This window comes from Capra hircus, chromosome 12 (genome assembly GCF_001704415.2).
Source record: "Capra hircus breed San Clemente chromosome 12, ASM170441v1, whole genome shotgun sequence".
NCBI classification, from domain to species: Eukaryota; Metazoa; Chordata; class Mammalia; order Artiodactyla; family Bovidae; genus Capra; species Capra hircus.
The window spans coordinates 76,394,992-76,415,908 of record NC_030819.1 but is presented as its reverse complement, the minus strand read 5'-3'; the positions used below and the strand labels follow the sequence as shown (position 1 = coordinate 76,415,908).

The 20,917-nt window shown below is 40.6% G+C and overlaps 1 pseudogene; it reads right to left on the bottom strand.

Annotated features, from left to right (window-relative positions):
* On the bottom strand, nt 19,147–20,357 carry LOC108637309 (annotated as a pseudogene).

Genomic DNA, 20,917 nt, shown 5'->3' with positions numbered 1-20,917 from the left:
GCATATTGAAAAGCAGAGACATTACTTTGCCCACTAAGTTCTGTCTAGTCAAGGCTATGGTTTTTCCAGTAGTCATGCATGGATGTGAGAGTTGGACTGTGAAGAAGGCTGAGCACCAACGAATTGATGCTTTTGAACTGTGGTGTTGGAGAAGCCTCTTGAGAGTCCCTTGGACTTGCAGGAGATCCAACCAGTCCATTCTGAAGGAGATCAGCCCTGGGATTTCTTTGGAAGGAATGATGCTGAAGCTGAAACTCCAGTACTTTGGCCACCTCATGTGAAGAGTTGACTCATTGGAAAAGACTCTGATGCTGGGAGGGATTGGGGGCAGGAGGAGAAGGGGATGACAGAGGATGAGATGGCTAGATGGCATCACGGAGTCGATGAGCGTGAGTCTGAGTGAACTCTGGGAGTTGGTGATGGACAGGGAGGCCTGGCATGCTGTGATTCATGGGGTTGCAAGGAGTCGGGCACGACTGAGCAACGAACTAACTGACTAAGTTAACTTACCCCTGGAGATATGCAAATTATATTTTTAAACTTAGGGTCTACCAGATTTATTCCATAGAATATTTTCAGTTGCATGGAAAATAGGCATTTATATATAGGTGACAAATTTCCCTATGCCATGAGTTTAAAGAAGAGCAGAACAAACATTGTGTTGCCCCCCAATGACATTGTAACTAATAGCAGGGATTGTGTGATTCATCCTCAAAAGTTCTAGGTAGGGACTTCTCCAGCTGTATCTTTTGCGATCTTCCAATTGTCCACTGGTTTCAATGGTTCCTCTTTCGCTCATTACTACTCATATTCCTGGACTCTGATCATTCGTATGGCTTGGGAAGGGGAAACACTGCCTCAACACACAAGACCTTGGGAGACAGTCCCAGGAAAGGACCAAAAGTGGTGGGGGAGATCCATACAAAAATTGCAGACTCCCCAGATGTGAGCAGCAGCAGTTAATGCCCCACTCCCATCAACCTCCCTGTGACCAAGAGAGATCTGTCTCATCTAAAAGGAAAGCCGTGCTAGGCTCAGCCAAGTCCTCATCTTTAAACCCATCTGCAGACTCCCTGGTCTTTATTCACGACTGAACTAATCTGATAGGCTTTCTTTCACATCAATTAAATCATTGCCCTTAGAATTCCTCTTTCAAGCTCCATATTTTCCTCAAAGTCCTCCTTTGGCCAAAAATCTATAGCAAGATAATGATAAGCATCTATTTGGTACTTAACTTAACTAGTGTCCCAAGTGCTTTGCATATTTTAGCTCAAAATAACCATATTATTATCATTTCCATTTTGCTCATGAGAAAACATAGACCTCAAGAAGTAAAAAGGTTTAGTGTGAACCCTGAAGCCTGACTTGAAGGCTTAGTATCTTAACTATTACCCTCAATGTTTACATCGTTGTGTAAGAGGGTTTTCTCAGCCTAGCATTTTTAGCAGAGCCAAGTATTTGGTTCTGGGATTTTAGTCTTCTAATTTCTTCTACTTGCTTGATAGAAACTAATATTTAGCTTTAATTGTACAATAGGAACTGAAGTAATTCTTAGGAACTGAAGATATATGAGGTCAGCATAGCATCCGTTTTTCAGCTACCATCCCCCACTCTTCACTGGCGTCTTTCTTCAGCTGACCATGGGTCCTGACTCATGCTGGCTCAGACGGCAAAGGGGTTTGAATTCAGTGGAATGAAGAACACTGTTCCATTCCTAGAGCCAGAGGTTCAGTTTTGAAGACAATACTGTCCTGATATGTGTCCCCTGAAACCACCTAATTTGTTTCATCAGGGTTAGTTCAGAAAGGAACAGAGAGAGTATGTGATAATAGGAACTTTTAGACACAGTAACATGACCTGAAAGTTAGAAGACACCAGAAGTCCAAGGAATAGAAGTAATAACCAGAATACCCATTCGTGAAATAGCTGCTGTGTGCCAACAATATGCCAGGGATTGTGATAATGGTGATAAAATAATAATGGATGCTTACATAGTGACTCCTGTGTGCAGGCACTGTTCTGAGTTCTTCGTGTATAGGAACAAAGTGAACCTTCACAACAATCCTATGAGATGTATGCTTTTAATATGTTATCTAGATAAAAAAGAGAATCTTAGAGAAGTTGAACAATTGGCTGCATGATGGTTCAAAAATGGGTTCTAGCAATATTCTCAAATGATAAAAGCTCTCAGTTTACAACATGACATAAATTGGTATTGGAAACCCCCCCAAAAAAATTGAGGGACATGGTATCAGAACCATCAGACAAGGATGGGTAAGACCAAGGATGGAAAGCAAATAGCAATAAAATTTCTACTCAGGAGTAGCTACAACAGATATTTCAAAGAAGAAACTACCTTTATGACAGACAGTCAGAGCACTCATCAAATGGAAGAATTTATGTCCCAAGAAATTAAAATAGCAAGCTTGGAAATAATTTTAAAATATATACTCTAAGACCTGAAAGAGATGAAAAGCTTAAGATCAAGAACAAGAGGTTATTTGCAAAGCAGAAACAGAGACAGAAGTAGAGACCAAACACGTGGACAGCAGAGAGAGAAGGGCGGGCTGGGTAAACTGGGAGGGTGGGATGGCCATGTGTACATCAGCAAGCGTGAGGCAGGTAGCTAATGCGAAGCTGCGGCACAGCACAGGGAGGGGCACGTGAAAGGTGCGAGCTGTCTGCAGGACAAATACCAACCGTAAAAATGCACTCCAATATACGTTAGATGCAGGCAAGTGCTGCTCAACTCCATTTATATGAGTTACCGAGAACAGTCAAAATCACAGAGTCACAAAGCACGTGCCAGGGGCCGAGGTGTGAGGGTGTGGGGAGGTGGGTAGGAGTTAATGTTCAGTAGGGACAGAGTTTCAGTTTAGGAAAGTGAAAAATTTGGGAGATGGATGATGGTCAGAGTAGTAAAACAATGTGAATATACTTAGTGTTACTAAACTGTACAGTTAAATGTGGTTAAAATGGCATATTTTATATTATGTGACTTTTACCACAATAAAATAGAAAACATTTAAGTAGGACAAGAAGTTATGAAGCAAGAAGCAGGAATGAATCACATATCAGTAGATAGAAAAATATGTCAATTAGAAAATCAGAGAAAGAAAAATATAGCCACTAAAAAAAAGGTTAATATAGGATATGAATATACATACAATATAGAATTGACACAACTGAAAGAAAATTATTAAATTGGAAGATGTGCCTAATAAATTCATCAAAAATGCAGTACATAATGATAATAAACTAAAACATAGGAAAGAAAAGTGTTACAGTATTGGGAAATTCTAACAAACTACAGATTCAAGAATTAACAGCAGCAGTATTTGAAGAAATAATGGCTAAAACACTTTAGGAAAAAATTAAGAACATAAATCTTCAGATTTAAAGAACACAATTAAACCTCAGGGTATTTTAAAAAATAAATCAAACCATAAAGTGTGTATTTATTATTTAATCCCACTACTAGGAATTTATCCAAAGGATATATCTCAATAAAAGCCAACAATATATGTACAAGATTATTCATGGTGGCATTTGTCTTATCAAAATATTAGAAACAACCATCCGTTGAAGACTATTTGAATAAACTAAGGTTCAAGTATAAAATAGAACATGATAATGCTATTTAAAAAGATTAGCAAATCTCTATGAACTTATTTGGAGTTATTTACTGGATGTGTTATGTAGTGAAAAACACTAAAATATAAAGAGTATATGCAATGTTTTATATTAAAAAGATAGCAAAATATGTATACAACTGCAAAAATAAATACAGGACAGATTAAAATAGAAACAAAAATGATAACAAAAAGATAACCTAGAGGGGTGGATAGTTACAAGGCGAAAAGAATTAAGACTTCTCATAGTTAAGATGTCTCATGAGGAGATAAATCTAGAAGAAAGACTTGGTAAAAGGAGCAATGAGGAGTAAATAAATTAGTTTGAAAATGTCAAATCTATTAACTAATACTTTTATGTTTAAAAAGCTATTATTATTACATTGTATTGGTCTTGCTGCTGCTGCTGCTAAGTCACTTCAGTCGTGTCCAACTCTGTGCGACCCCATAGATGGCAGCCCACCAGGCTCCACCGTCCCTGGAATTCTCCAGGCAAGAACACTGGAGTGGGTTGCCATTTCCTTCTCCAATGCATGAAAGTGAAAAGTGAAAGGGAAGTCGCTCAGTCACGTCCAACTCTTCATAACCCCATGGACTGTAGCCCACCAGGTTCCTCTGTCCTTGGGATTTTCCAGGCAAGAGTACTGGAGTGGGGTGCCATGTCCAATAAATAATTCAATTATTTTTTAATAAATAAATGGGTCTCGTTTTTCAGGACGAGACCCATTCATTTGTTCACTTTTGAGAGAATCTTAGCAAAATATGTCTCAATAACCATAAATCATCTGCCAATTTTTCTCTTAAGTAAAAACAGCACTGTGTGAAAAAGCTCCCAGTTCTCTGTGCCACTGAAACAAGAGCACAGATAGTTTTTCTCAAGACAACCACTGTATCCCTGTATGCAGTGGTATCGTAAGCAAACCTGCCACTTTGTCGTACAGAATAGTGAAAAGACTTGTATGCAAGGGCCAACATTTGATCAGTTTGATATTCTCTTACTCCTTCAAGGGCATTCTGTCTTTAATATGATTTATTTGGCTCTGGCAAATCTCAGTTGTGGCATGTGGGATCTTTCACTTGTGGCATGTAGGACTTTGTTCCCTGACCAGAGATCAAACTTGGCCCGCCTGCACTGCGAGCTCAGGGTCTTAGCCAGGGGCCCACCAGGTCCATTCAAGGGCATTCTTAACTAAAACTGGTACTTTTTTTTTTTGCTGACAGTACATGGCTATGAAGAGTATAAGGCCCCTGCCATAATGTCTGCTATGGCACCATCAATCTCACCTATCATTGCTTTTGCACTGTCAGTGTAAATGTCCACACGTAATACTGTACAGAAATACATAGAATACTAAACAACAACCAAGTATTATTGTAAGAATAGTTCTGACCCCAAGGACCAGCTGAAACAATCTCAGGGATGTTTCCATGAAGACTGCTGCTGGGTGCCACTCCACTTCTCGCAGGTGGTTTTAGCCATGTTCCAGAGAAAATAAGATTCATCTCTCAATCTCTGTCTCTGTCTCTGTCTCTGTCTCTGTCTCTCTCTCTCTCTCTCTCACACACACACACACACACACAAACACACAATCATTCCTGTGAAATAAGTCAAATTTAGCTTTTAAATGCATATTTTAACCTTGTCTATCAACCATCATGGCTCAGCTGTTCAAGAATCCGCCTGCAGCGCAGGAGCTGCAGGTTCCATTCCTGGGTCAGGAAGATCCCCTGGAGGAGGAAATGGCAACCCACTCCAGGATTCTTGCCTGGAGAATCCCATGGACAGAGTTGCCTGGCAGGCTACAGTCCATGGGGTTGCAGAGAGTTGGACACGACTGAACTCCGGAGCACTCAGCCCTTCAGCTCTCACAGCTCTTCTCTTCCCTTTAGTTATGGTGAGTCCTTCTCTCCTGAAGCACCTACTTTTCCAGGATGGAGCCCCATTTCCTCATTCATGGATTTCTATCATGAATTCCCTGCATATTTCCCAATAATTGGATCTATTTCATCCCTTGTACCCTGCTCTTGCATTTTAAAATTCTAGTTACCTTAGACATGGGTTCAGAGGTGCATACTCTTCTGAAAATTCCAAATATGATTTTGATAAGTCATTCCCAACTACAAAATACTGAACATAGAAAAGACTCTTGTAAGAATGGCCGCCAGTGCCAGCCAAACTGCCCTCAGACCTCAGACACTTCCCTTGCTGTTGGAAACCACTTTGAAAAAACTGTGGATTATTCAGAGAAACTGGCATTTCAGAATTTAAAGAGGGAAGGCAAATATTTTGAACAAACATTATTTGAACACTTAAATGGTTGTTAAATTGCATTATTAATGAAAATGGAATATTGAGAATTCAGAAGCACGTTAAGAAAAACGAATTTTGGATCATATTCTAGGCAGTGCTGACCTGACTCTGTCCTGAAGCTCTCTGATGAAAATAATACACACATGTGCGCACACACACACACACACACACACACACACACAATTTCTACTTGATCTCACGGCTTTAAATTCTACCAGTCAAAGACTCATCTAGATTAAGAATCTAAATGTGCAAACATGTCTTGGTTGATTCACCATCTCTGTTATTCATGGAGGATGATGGGGTCAGAAGGGAGAGGACTGGGAGTTAACAATTTTGGAATACGAAAAGAGTGAAGTGAATATGCAGAGAAATGAAAGTAATGGGAAATTAGGCAAACTAGATGCAACAAGCAGAGGAGAAAGTGTCAAAGATAATTCACTGACTCAAAAATCTTGCCTCGTGGTCAGACCAGATGTGAAAAAGATGGGGGAAAAAATCATCTCTTTCTTTCTCCTCCTGATTCCTGAACTGCATGCCTCTTGAGAGCAGATCGCAGAACTTAGGTCTCTGCCCTCAGTTCTTCCCTTAAGTGACGGTTACAGACTCAGCACAGGCCAAATGCAGAAGCAGGTTAATTTACACCAGTGTTTTCTGCAGGCTGTTGTGTTATAGGGAGACATCAGGAACTGGGAGGAGATAGTCTCAAAGCATTCAATTGACAAAGGATTAGTGTTCAGAATGGTGTGATTTCTAAACAACTGCTTTACAAACGTAGATTTTTCCCAAAACTCCTTTGCTGGTTAAGGTTCTCCTCTCTAGGATTAATTTGAGTATTTTCCTACTAAGTTCTTTCTTTCTCTGAGGTTGCAGTACATGCTGCGTATCTTGTTGGGTGCTGGCTCAACATGGGCAGGTAAAACATACTCCTGCCCTCAGGAAGCCCTCAAGGTGTAGTAGAGGAATTCACTGCTAAGCAAAAATGGCAAGATGAAAGACAGAGAAAAAAGCTGTTTTTAAAAAATGTTTAATACAAACAAAAATTAAAAGAATGACAATTCAGAATTAGATTTTTTTCAAACCATTCATTCGGTTTTCCTCATTCATTTCTACTCAAATTCTGATTGTTAACTGAATTTTTGTTCCTCCCTCCCCAAATTCATATGTTGAAATCTTAACTCTGAACTGTGATGGTGTTAGGAGGTGGAGCCCTTGAGAAGTAAATAGGTCATAAGGGTGGAGGAAAGTAAGATAGGAGAGCTTGTCCCATTTCGATGGGTTTCCTGCCAGGGCCTCCTAACAGGTCAGTGGTCTGTAACCTGGAAAGAAGGCTCTCATGAGCACTTGACCACGAGGGCATCTTTGTTCCCAAACTTTCAACCTCGGAAACCAGGAGAAATATATTCTACTGTTTACAAGCCACCGGGCATACTGTGGCTCAGTCATGTCAGATTCTGTTCAACCCCATGGGCTGTGGCCCACAAGGCTCCTCTGTTCATGGAATTTTCCAGGCAAGAATACTGGAGTGGCATTTCCTGCTCCAGGGAACCTTCCAGATACAGAGATTGACCCTGCATCTCCTGCGTACCCTGCGTTGGCAGGCCGATTCTTTACCACTGAGCCAGCTGGAAAGCCTCATAAGTCACCTACTCTATAGTAATTAATTTGTTACAGCAGCCCAAACTGACTAAGGCACTAATTTCATTAAGTCCTCAAAAACTGTAATCAACCACTGCACAAAAGCAGTTTTACAAATTAGACTGCACCCTTCCCTCCCTGTATCCCCCTCTCAGTGCACAGCAGAGTGGGCTGACTTGTTCATCTTTCAGGGTTCATCCTCTTCACTGCACGGACAAGCCTGGTGCAATCATCAAAGTGCCGTCTTTCTGCCCACAGTCTATACTCTCCTCAGAGACCAACACTGTTTGTAGTGTTTTAACCAGGTGCTGTTGCATCCTAGGAGCTATGCAAAAATGTCAGTCCCCAGTGCAGCCTGCTTGCTGTCCTCCAGAGGTTAGACTTGGAGGAGTTCACCGCGGAACCTTCCGCCTCCACTGAGCGCTTAAACACTCTTACCAGGAAGAGCCCGCAGGATCTGTTCCCCATCGAGAATCAGGAAATGAGTAGGTTTGCAAAAAGTGAAGCCTCTCTCACCGGCAATCTGGGCTGAGCTCTTGACCCAGAGGAATTTGTTAAATTTACTTTCAAACGCTCCACTTTTTAAAAGATCTTCTCTGGGCTTGCGGAGAGTTGTCTCTTTTAACTCATCACTAACCTCCTCCCCTGTTTTTTCATCAAGGGTTGTGCGTTGTATCTCAGTCTTCCAAAGAAAGACTGTCCTGGCTACAGCCTTTGCTGGGAACCCACCCAGCAGGGCAGGAACTATTCGCTCCTCTGGTGAAGCTGATCAAGCCTTTCCACGGGCTTCTGGGTTAAAGGGAAAAAGCACCATTTTGCAAGCTTCTTGCTTTGTGTAGATTTAACCCAGATGCTGGAGAACATTTGCAAATGATCCCAGATTGATTTCTCTTCTCTGGATTCATCTTCAGATTTTCCAAATCTGGCTTCTTTCCTGGCTGCTTCCGCCCAGGACCCGTGGAACAGTAACTGAGATTCACACACCAGCGTTTACAAAGTGTTTCCACACACAGTAGGAGGCAAAATAAACTAACCACTTGCCACAAGCCAGGCACTGGGCCAGACTCTTAACAAGCATTACAATATCTAAGTCTTTAAAACTCTCTGTTGAGTGTTGCTATACTTATTTTAGAGAAGAAAATTAAATATGCATTTCCTAAATGGAAGTTTCCCTCATGATTTTTGCGGCCCCAAAATGCATGATTCCATCATTCCAGCTGCTATTTCTTAAGAAAACTCGTGATGTCAAAAACCACCTAGGTATTTATGATTATATTTCCATCTTATACAATCATCTTGCTCATAACTAATTCAACAGCATTTTAAAAATAAATTTAGCCACTTGGACTTGATTGAGTCTTTTCAAAGCATTCAACTTAGTGTTTAAGGAGACAACACTTTTTCCCGTTGATGAGCTATATTTCAATGGTTTACAATAAATTAAAATACGCAAGTGCTGTGTTAAGTTCGAGTGGCATAAACAGGTTTGGGAAGAGCCCAGCTGACTCCAGGAGACAAAATTTCCATTGGTGGGAGCAGAAGTGTGGGGATGTATCAGAGAATAAATTCTAGCCTCAAGCTTCAATTTGAATATTTCAGAAAATCATTAGCATTTTCAATGCTAATTGATGTGTATTGTATGATAATATTCTTTCCTTGTAATTGAACAGAACAATTTAAATAGGCAAAGTATTCATCCTTTTAAATGTTTACAGATTCACCTAGGTTTGTTGCTGGGTATGAGTTTCTGCAAACTCTGGGAGATAGTGAAGGACAAGGGAAGCGTGCTGCAGTTCCTGAGGTCGCAAAGAGTCAGATGTGATTTAGGGACCGAACAACAACAATAAACTAGGCTTGCTGCATGTTTAGTTTAATGCATCCTGGGGTAATTTGGGGGTTTAACAGGGATATGCTGGCAGGGAGGACAAGATGTGGCCCTGGTCACGCCTGCATTTTTCAAGCATTAGGCATAAGCTATGACCAAGAGTTAGGTCTGCTAAAGCAAAGGCCAAGTTTCTTTTCTAGCACATGAAGTACAGAACGTTACACCCTGGATGCTTTGTGACAGAAATGCATCCTTTCATCCATCCATTTATTCGGCAATATTTACTGAGCACCTTCTGTATTTTAGGTGAGAAGGATACAATAGTAAACAAAAAATGACATCATCCCTCTTCCGGTAGAGTTTTCAGTCTTTGATGAAACATAGAAACAGAAGTTAAGCCGAAACCACGAAGAGTGCTGTAAAGGAGAGCTACGTGGTGCTTCCATTTAATGTGGTCAAGAAGGTCAGAGAAGGCTTTCTGGAAAACTGCATGAAATCAGAAGAACCCCACAAGAGGCAGTCAGGTGGTGAGGAGAAAGAGGCCCATTCAGGAAGAGGAAACCACAGATAAAAAGACTCCGTTATGGGAGCAAACAAAGCAATATCAAGGGAATAAAATTATCAATAAAGATAATAGAGTGACTTCAGCCAGAAGGGATATCCCCAGAAGAAATACTGGACTTGCTAACAGGTAGATGACAAGTTGAAAGGGGAATGTACAGATTTTCCCTTGGTGATTCCACAGCATCTAAATAAAGCAGATATTAGAAGAACTGGCTCAGGCAATCAAATTCCCAGGGTAGAGAGTTAGAAGTGGCAGGTGTGCAGGTAATGAGAATGGCCAGACACAGACACGTCTTTAGAAAATCCATTAATGTGCAAGTCAGGGGACCTGAGTCATAGCCCTGGGTCTGCTGAATAGCAGCTGTGTGATGTTTGGGAAGCCATTGCTTTCTTAAGAAATTGGGAATCCCAGTCTTGGGTCTAAATCCTGACTCTGCCTCTTATTAGTATGTAACCTTGGGCTTATTACAAAACTAATTTGAACCTCAGTTTTCGTCTTTGAACAAATAGAGATACCCCACAGAATGGTAAGGATCAAATGAGATAGTAAACATAAAAAGCTTAGTTGTATCTGAAGCTATTGGTACTCCACCCGTTTCACTAATCATTGCCAGTGTCTCCTGATAGATTTCCAATCAGCAGTGCCTGCATTTCATGTCTGAGGACTTTCTCTCTAACATCTTGGAAAGTAGTTTTGCCTTTGAAAATTTTATACATCTCTGCCTTATATGGGGTGCATGCATACTCAGTTGTGTCAGACTTTTTTGCGACCCCATGGACTGTACCCCATCAGTCTCCTTTGTCCATGGAATTTTCCAGGCAATAGTACTGGAATGGGTTGCCATTTTCTCCTCCAGGGGCTTTTTCCAGTCCAGAGAGTGAAGCTGCATCTCTTGAGTCTCATATATGGCAGGCAGGTTCTTTCCCACTGACCCACGTGGGAAGCCCAGCCCACAACTCCAGAGCTGACTGTAAATGTGTCAGCATCTTCACCCTTTAAAGAAAATAATTCTGAAGTTTTGGTTTTATACCTTTGACCAGATTTTTCTGGGAGATTAAGTTTCATCCACGTTTTACTTCTTGGAATAAACTACTTGAAAGCAAATCTTTATCTCAGGGTCTGCTTCTGAAAGAACCCAAACTAAGACATGTTATAGCAGCTATCATATACTAAGCCCTCCATGTTTTGATGAATTAATAATTCATGATGAAAACTGTCATGCCTACTAAAGAAATTAAACTTTCCAGTAAAACCCTAATGATTGTTTCAGATTCTAGGGGAAGTCTAAAGATTGTTCCAACGTAAAACTTGGAAGAAAAAGAATTCATCATTTTTCTGCATTCTAAAAAAAAATAAAAATAACTGAGAGTAGCTTGCTGGATAAAGTGAAAAGTAACTAGATTCAAAGCAAAAGTCATCTGGACTGTTAAGAAAGCCAAGCAAAGACCTGAAGATCACAGCAGATGTTATCTGTAAATTATCTGAAGGAGCTTAAAGAAGCTGTAAAAAGCCAAATGCCTATTCCTTGCCTAGGACACAAGCTCAGACTCCTGTTGTTACTTCAGACCTAGTAAAAATTGGCCTCTCCTGCTGTTCTCCAGTGTTCCAGGACAGTCAGTTGTGTAAAAATGCAGCATATTATATAGGTTCCCATATAAAATCCACGGCAGTGAGTATGGGGTTATATGGGATTTTCAAGATTATAAGGACTTGGTTTATCTGTTATGTTCACAACCAGCTCCTGGCGATGTAAAGCCTATCTTTTGAGGATACACTTGAATGTTGATCATGATAGCAGACTCCAGCTAATAAGGACATAAGGCAAAAAGGGAGTGACCATCCCGGCCATGGACCACAAGATTAATTTCATCCCAGGACCCTTATAGTAGAATTCAAGCTAAGGATCACAATTAGACTATCTTCAGTTACAAAACAACAACAACAATAGTACTACTTTAAAATTTAAAATATCTTAGGAAAATCACAGAGAGGGCTTTCAGATCAGATTGAAGATACTGAGCTACTTAATCAAATTGTTTTTCAGAATTTTTTGTGCACATTGAAGCCAAGAAAAGAAAACTAATTTTCAGATTTTAACTTGATCTTCAAAAGTAAGAATTTTCGTTGTTTACTATGGTAGTCATTGAATGGAATGTTTTACATATAGTATTTATTCATTTTCATAATAAATTCTTCAATGTTAGCATGACTGCATACATTTAAAAATAGAGTGTCTTAACACAATGATCACTTATTATGTCTCATGATTCTAGGACCAAGCTGTTCTGGGCCAGCTGATCTCAGCTGGGCTCACTCACATGCCTGGAGCCTTGGCTGGGACAACTGGGCTGAGCTGGCTCCACTCCACGTGGTGTCTCATTCTCCACGAGGCAAGCCCAGGCTTGATGCGATGCAGGCAGTGCTCCAAGAGAAGGGAATCATGGGCTTGGAACTAATACATCTTTTCTTCCACCGCAATATGTTGCCAAAGCAGGTTAACCCTGATACAGGATATAGGGAGAAAGATTACCTCTTTTGATGGGAAGACTTCCAAGTCGCATTGCAAAGAGCATGACTATTGGGAAGGGTGAAGAATTGTAATTTTTCATTCAGTCCAGGACATCCAGTAATTGGTATGATAAGCTCACTGATACTATGGAGAGAATAAAATATAGCTTATCTTGGGCTTCCCTGGTGGCTCAGATGGTGAATAATCTGGCCTGCAATGCAGGAGACCTGGGTTCAATCCCTGGATTGGGAAGACTCCCTGGAAAAGGGAATGGTAACCCACTCAGCTATTCTTGCCTGGGAAATTCAATGGACAGAGAAGCCTGGTGGGCTACAGTCCGTGGTATCTCAAAGAGTCAGTCACAACTGAGCAACTGACACTGTCACTTTCTTTGGAAATCTTAAGCTCTGCAGTTAGGGCAGGGAAGTATTAGGTTAGAATTTCTTAAAATACTCTTCATGTTGTTGTGATTTAGTCGTGTCTGACTCTCTGTGATCCCATGGACTGCATCATGCCAGGCCTCCCTGTCCTTCACCATCTCCCAGAGCTTGCTCAAACTCATGTCCATTGAGTCGGTGATGCCATTCAACCATCTCATCCTCGGTCATCCCCTTGTCCTTCTTCTCTTCAGCCAAGTCTTTATTTTCGTAATTAGAGTTCCCCTCTGTTCCTCTGGGAAGCTTCCTCTACTTAACCCCTGAGGCCCTTACTTGTTCCTATAGAACACTCTATATCTTCTGCCATAGCTTTTATCATATTGCAGTGTGCTTCTTCATCCAACCCTGACTTTCTTTAGAAGACAACTTTCTGAAGGCAGGAACTGTCTTTTCTCTTCATCAACGTAACAAATGCACATCAACTGGCTAAGAATGTGGCATCGAAGCCCCATGCGGTAAATACCATATTGCTGGAGAAATGAGTGAAAATTCAGAAAACTATGACTAAAAATAACACAGAAAGCCACTGTGTGACTAAGAGTGCACAGACATATGGTGCTCTCGTTATTCCAGTGTAGTGACAGGAGTGCCCTGCCACAGAGGTACCCCGGCACTAACCTTCAGGTAGCACAAGCCAGCTCCCTCATGCTCTTCTTCCATGGCTAACTCTCTACTAGCTAGAGGACCATACCTTTTTAAACACCATAAAAAAAAGGAGTCAGTCATTTGTCTGCAGGCTCTTGTGCAATTGAAAGCTAAAAGTCTATTAGAGGGTTCTAAACAAGAGTGCATTTCTTGATTGGATTTCTGTCTACCATGAGGCTTGGAAATAAATTGCCCCCAGTTTCTGGTGAGGGATATAAGTCTGTTGAGCCCTTTGCTTTTCAGCATGTTTCCAATCATTGACCAATTACTTTTTTTTTTTTTCTGCCTCCAGTTTGTTTCTACTGAAATTTTATTTGGATCAAAATTAAATAGTCTTGATTATGTGAAGCTAGATCTGGAAAATATTGGGTGGTTGAGAAAATATGAGAAGATAATAGGGTTGCCTTCTTGGACATGAATAACCTACGCGATTAGTTTCAGCTAAAAAATATATCAAAATTTAAGACAATTTTTTAAAAAACAGCAAAATAAATAAAGTAATTCTTTTCTGCAAACACTTTTCTAATAGCATTTTAAAGTTGAAAAGAAAAACTAGGTTATATGTGATTTGTTAAGGTTTTTAAATAATCCTCAGTAAAAGAGAATTCTTGATTAGAGTTTTTGTGAAGTCAAATTTGATTTAAGCTACATCATGTCTAGAACATAAGCAAATTTATCAAGCAATTCAATGTTGGAAAACTAAAGATGCCATAGAAATAGAATGAGGAAACACACATAACATTTGACCCAACAATCAAGCCTATAGGAATTAATTTTATAGGTATCATTTAATGTGTTAACAAAAATGAACAGTCAAGAACATTCATTGTACTATTTCATAATAGCATCCTAGGAACAATTTAAACACAATAAAAGGCTAGTTGAATTCACCCAGTATATGTATGTAAATAATGGAATGCTATGTAGCAGTTAAAATGAACAAGGCAACATATCAATGTACCAACATGGAGCTTTCTCGAAGGTATATTGTTAAGTAGAAGAGAAATACAAGGTAATGAACAATGTGGATGCACTCCACATTGTATTTGCTATTTAAAAAATAGCAAAAATGTTGTATTTTCTGGAAGCATACATTAAACACAAGTAGGAATTATTGGCTCCTGGATGAGAAATTATTGATGAAACAATAATATTGTGGGTAGAAAAAATACTATTAGTAGAACAGTAGTGAGCTGTGGAAAATTCTGAAAGAGATGGGAATAACAGACCACCTGAGTAGATTGTCACCTTGCTTATTTAACTTCTATGCAGAGTACATCATGAGAAACGCTGGACTGGAAGAAACAAAAGCTGGAATCAAGATTGGGAGAAATATCAATAACCTCAGATATGCATATGACACCACCCTTATGGAAGAAAGTGAAGAGGAACTAAAAAGCCTCTGGATGAAAGTGAAAGAGGAGAGTGAAAAAGTTGGCTTAAAGCTCAACATTCAGAAAACGAAGATCATGGCATCTGGTCCCATCACTTCATGGCAAATAGATGGGGAAACAGTGAAAACAGTGTCGGACTTTATTTTGGGGGGGGCTCCAAAATCACTGCAGATGGTGATTGCAGCCAAGAAAATAAAAGATGCTTACTCCTTGGAAGGAAAGTTACGACCTACCTAGGTAGCATATTAAAAAGCAGAGACATTACTTTGTCAACAAAGGTCCATCTATTCAAGGCTATGGTTTCTCCAGTGGTCATGTATGGATGTGAGAGTTGGACTGTGAAGACAGCTGAGCGCCGAAGAATTGATGCTTTTGAACTGTGGTGCTGGAGAAGACTCTTGAGAGTCCCTTGGACTTGCAAGGAGATCCAACCAGTCCATTCTAAAAGATATCAACCCTGGGTATTCATTGGAAGGACTGATGCTGAAGCTGAAACTCCAATACTTTGGCTACTTCATGTGAAGAGTTGACTCATTGGAAAACAGCCTGATGCTGGGAGGGATTGGGGGCAGGAGGAGAAGGGGATGACAGAAGACGAGATGGCTGGATGGCATCACCAACTCAATGCACATAAGTTTGAGTGAACTCTGGGAGTTGGATGGACAGGGAGGCCTGGCGTGCTGCGATCCATGGGGTCGCAAAGAGTCGGGCATGACTGAGCGACTGAACTGAACTGAACTGAATGAGAGAAAGTTACCTTTCACTTTGTTTTATATCTTTTACATATTTTATATTATACTTGCATTATCTAATCACGAGCATCATAATAATGCTGAAGAAATAAAGGAAAATCTGTTTGTATAGAGTAGAAATTAATGTAAACTCTTACATTACAATCATTATTTCAAATAGAGACTAACCAGGAGCCAAAAAGAACTGACACTAGTGTACACAAACTACAGGACAAATGTAAGTGTACTTAAGGTATATGATTAGGACTGAGGGCAAGTTTAGTTCAATTATATAGTTTCCACTTTACCGTAAGAAAAGCTCCCATCCTATCCAAGAACGTATAAAGGCACACACACACACTAGCGGGCCATCATTCTAAAGTGGGAAAGTGTCACGTATTTAATGAAATGGAAGTACTTTGGGTCTATTTTGAAGAAGTAAGATATCCAAGATTCTCAAAAGGGAGTGGTGTTGTCTGAAAAAGAGACCAATGAATAAATAAGTAAATAAATACCATGTAGAGTAACTTACTTTTGAAATGGAAACAGTAGTTTGCACTTCAAAACAGATGAAAAGGTTAAAAAGGGAAAGCCTAAAAGGACAAGACTTCCATTTCTAATTCTGACAGAGGAGACTGTATCCAATCAATTCTTCCACTGGGAACCACTAGACAAGCTGAATAACATACAAAACAAATCCAAACCATTCTTTGAGGGCATTCAATGAGCAGAGAGGCAGACAAGACAAAATTTGCTGAGATCCCATGAAAGGCGCTTCATTGAGCGGAACCCAAATTCTCAGCCACTTTTTCTCCTTTATACTGTTTTCTTAGTACAGAGACAAGGCTTCTAAGCAGAAGGCAGTGGTTCAGAGTTTCAGTCTTTCCTTTAGGCTAGGGGGGAAAAAATAGAATTTCCGTGTTAAAACAACCAGTAATGGAGGAGCCAAGACTAGAAAGAAAAGATAACCTCAGGGAAGTGAGGACATTGCAAATCCCTAATTTGTGATAGTAAGGGCCACTGAACCAAGCAGATGGATCAGTCTGTGGGCTAAAAAGCTAACCTAGAGCATTTTCAGAAGACTCACAAGGCTGGGGGATAGAAACTGGAGGTCAGAATCCACCATTAATAAGAGGCCCGGGTGAGCACCCAGGTTTTCAATTAAAAGCAGTGACATCTAAGCCTAGGAAAAAGGGTAAGCAGGAAATAGACAGGTGCTCACAAAGGCTAACCCTACCCCAAATTACTGCAATTCCTGATTGGAGCAAGGTGACCTGCCCCTACTCTAATAGTATTTAATTTTAACGGAAATTAAATACTCTCTGGAGAAAAATAGCAGCTAGAGTTTCTGAAATGTTTGTTCACTAGTTTCAACATTTGATTTAAAAAAATACCAGGAATGCCAAGAGACACGACTAAAGGGCTAAAAAATTTTTAAATGCAGACAAAAGAAAAGAGAAAATAATATATATACATGATATAATTATATTTTATCATATCATTATGTCTTATAATGCAACTATAAATGTAGATGGTTATTTATGTGTCTTGACTCTCTGTGACCCCATAGACTATACAGTCCATGGAATTCTCTAGGCCAGAATACTGGAGTGGGTAGCCTTTCCCTTCTCCAGGGGATCTTCCCAACCCAGGGATCGAACCCAGGTCTCCCGCATTGCGGGCGGATTCTTCACCAGCTGAGCTATCAGGGAACTGCCCAATATAATTATGTCTTATAATGCAACTATAAATATAGATTATTACTTATGTAATTCTATATTTATTACAGCTTGAATCTACAGTGTACAATATTATACACTTGCCAAAAAAAAAAAAAAAAATCAGTACCAGAGAGCTTCCCTGTCAATCTCCTGTGAGCTATAATATTACTGAGTGGCATCTTCACATTTGGTCAGTTATAGACCACCAAAGAAATTGTATTTGCAAATCACTCAATTCTCCATGGTGAGTTTCCAAGGAAATGTCCCCTCTTTGCCAGCCCACCTTTCCCAGGCAACAAGCCATTTCACTGCCACTCCTGTGCACATGTTGTTTCAATTGTTACACTTGAACAAAAGACGGTGTTCTCATTGCTTTCATGCAGTTTTGAGTGTATTCCTGTTCTGTAAAATGAACTAAAATTTAGGAGAGGCCAATGCCAAGTGTTGACAAGAATATGGAGGTACCAGAACTCTCATCACATGCTGGCTGGAGTGGAAACTGAAACAAATTATTTGGAAAATCCTGGGTGGGATTGCTTAAAATTGGCACCACAAATCTGTTCTGATTCAGCATTCACGCTCTTTGGTAGGAGCACAAGATAAATGAGTGGTTGGTGGTGGTTATCAGTCATGTCCGATTCTTTGCAAACCAATGGACTGTCATCCACCAGGCTCCTCTGCCCACGGGAGTGGGTTTCCATTTCCTTCTCCAGGGGCTCTTCCAGACACAGGGATTGAACCCACATCTCTTGCATTGGCAGGTGAATTCTTCAACACTGAGCCACCTGGGAAGCCCAAATGAGTGTTTCAGTTCAGTTCAGTTCAGTTCAGTTCAGTCGCTCAGTCGTGTCCGACTCTTTGCGACCCCATGAATCGCAGCACGCCAGGCCTCCCTGTCCATCACCAACTCCTGGAGTTCACTCAGACTCACGTCCATCAAGTCAGTGATGCCATCCAGCCATCTCATCCTCTGTCGCCCCCTTCTTCCTGCTCCCAATCCCTCCCAGCATCAGAGTCTTTTCTAATGAGTCAGCTCTTCGCTTGAGGTGGCCAAAGTACTGGAGTTTCAGCTTTAGTATCATTCCTTCCAAAGAAATCCCAGGGCTGATCTCCTTCAGAATGGACTGGTTGGATCTCCTTGCAGTCCAAGGGACTCTCAAGAGTCTTCTCCAACACCACAGTTCAAAAGCATCAATTCTTCGGCGCTCAGCCTTCTTCACAGTCCAACTCTCACATCCATACATGACCACTGGAAAAACCATAGCCTTGACTAGACAGACCTTAGTCGGCAAAGTAATGTCTCTGCTTTTTAATATACTATCTAAGTTGGTCATAACTTCTCTTCCAAGGAGTAAGCGTCTTTTAATTTCCTGGCTGCAGTCACCATCTGCAGTGATTTTGGAGCCTAAGAAAATAAAGTCTGACACCGTTTCCACTGTTTCCCCATCTATTTGCCATGAAGTGATGGGACCAGATGCCATGATCTTCGTTTTCTGAATGTTGAGCTTTAAGCCAACTTTTTCACTCTCCACTTTCACTTTCATCAAGAGGCTTTTTTTTTTTTTTTGAGAACTAAAATTATATGACATTTTTATTTTAGGATGCAAAAACAAAAATGAGCAAACAAACAAACAAAAAACTTGAAATAGGCTTGTCAAATGGTGTAAATTCATCCTTTCCATGGAAGCAGAAGGCAGATCATCCTGCTTCACTGCTGCTTGCACTCTGCTGGGTTCTGATCCTTCTTTGGGTCCTAGTCTGGATCATTTTCCTCATCTCCTTCTTCTTCCCCTTCCTCATCCTCTTCTTCACCTTCTTCATCATAATCATCATCATCATCTTCAATAGCTTCTCCAGTAAAGTATAACACTGATCTTGGGATTATACGCTCACGTAAAAAGTGACCAATTTCAAAGTCTGCAGCGAGGATAGCTTCAGAATCATCATCCAGATCTCCACTCTCAGGAACTTCAGGAGGGGCAAAAAAATTAAAGAAAGAGTCATTAGAAACTGTTTTGGTCACAGTACGAACTGTCCCACGGCCCTTGTGTTTCTGCTTCTTCTTAATCGTTTTCAAAGTGACATTCTTCCCTTTTTTCCAATCTATCTGGCACCCTGTACAACCCATAATTTCTGGTCCATCAAAAGAAAAGGGATCAGAATCATCTGGTTCTGATCTCATCCTATATGTCTTTGTCAACACTTCATTTGTGAAATATTCATTGGGTTCAAAGTGAAATTCTAAGACAAAACTCATAGGTTGACCAGCATCTGAGAACTTCACTTTAATATCTTTCAAGTGCTTCAGAATAGGCTCATCATGTTCCTGAACCATATCACTGAGCAAGTCAACATTCTTAAAAACGGTCAGCCAAAACTCAGGATTTCCCTTGGGATCTTCTTTTTCTTCATCCTTTTTCTCATCTTCAATCTTGGCCTTTTCTTTTAGCTCCTCCGAAATTTCATCTTCCTCATCTGGTTTCCATTCACATTCTTCTTCTGTAGGTTCATAAATGGCATTAATGATCTCAAATCGCTTCTCAAACAGAGGCTGATAAAGAACAGCGTACTTCCTTTCAAGATCATGAACTTCCTCATAGAATCTGGCTTCTATCTGTGCGCATTTGACTTGAAGGTTTTTGAGAGCGTTCACTCGTCTTTTAACTACCCTAGGCAAGCTTTCAATGTATCCTGTTGGTGTTTCTACCAGACCATCAAGTCTTTCTTGAAGGGCTGCAAGAATCTGAGGATTTTGCATCATCTGAACAGTCAGCTGACGCGCTTTGATTTTTGTTTCTTCACCAGTTTCTTCTTCTTCTACTTCTTCAACATCATCCAAATCTTGATCAAGTTAAGACTGTTCTTTGTTGTCGATGTCTGCCATGTTGTACAAATGCCAAGTATTTTCAAAAATGGCAAATTTCGTTTTCCAGCTCAGCTCTCCGGTGGTGAGCGCGGGGAGCCGAGCGGCCCGAGCTGCGCAGGCAGTGACTCAGGGAGGCCTCGGGAGGAGCAGGAGGCGGCGCCGCAAGCAGATGGCGCTAAAAAAGCCATCAAGAGGCTTTTTATTTCCTCTTCACTTTCTGCCATAAGGGTGATGTCATCTGCATATCTGAGGTTATTGATATTTCTCCCGGAAATCTTGATTCCAGCTTGTGCTTCTTCCAGGCCAGCGTTTCTCATGATGTACTCTGCATGTAAGTTAAATAAGCAGGGTGACAATATACAACCTTGACGTACTCCTTTTCCTATTTGGAACCCAGTCTGTTGTTCCATGTCCAGTTCTAACTGTTGCTTCCTGACCTGCATACAGATTTCTCAAGGGGCAGTTTAGGTGATCTGGTATTCCCATCTCTCTCAGAATTTTCCAGTTTATTGTGATCCATACAGTTCAAAGGCTTTGGCATAGTCAATAAAGCAGAAATAGATGTTTTTCTGGAACTCTTGCTTTTTCCATGATCCAGCAGATGTTGGCAATTTGATCTCTGGTTCCTCTGCCTTTTCTAAAG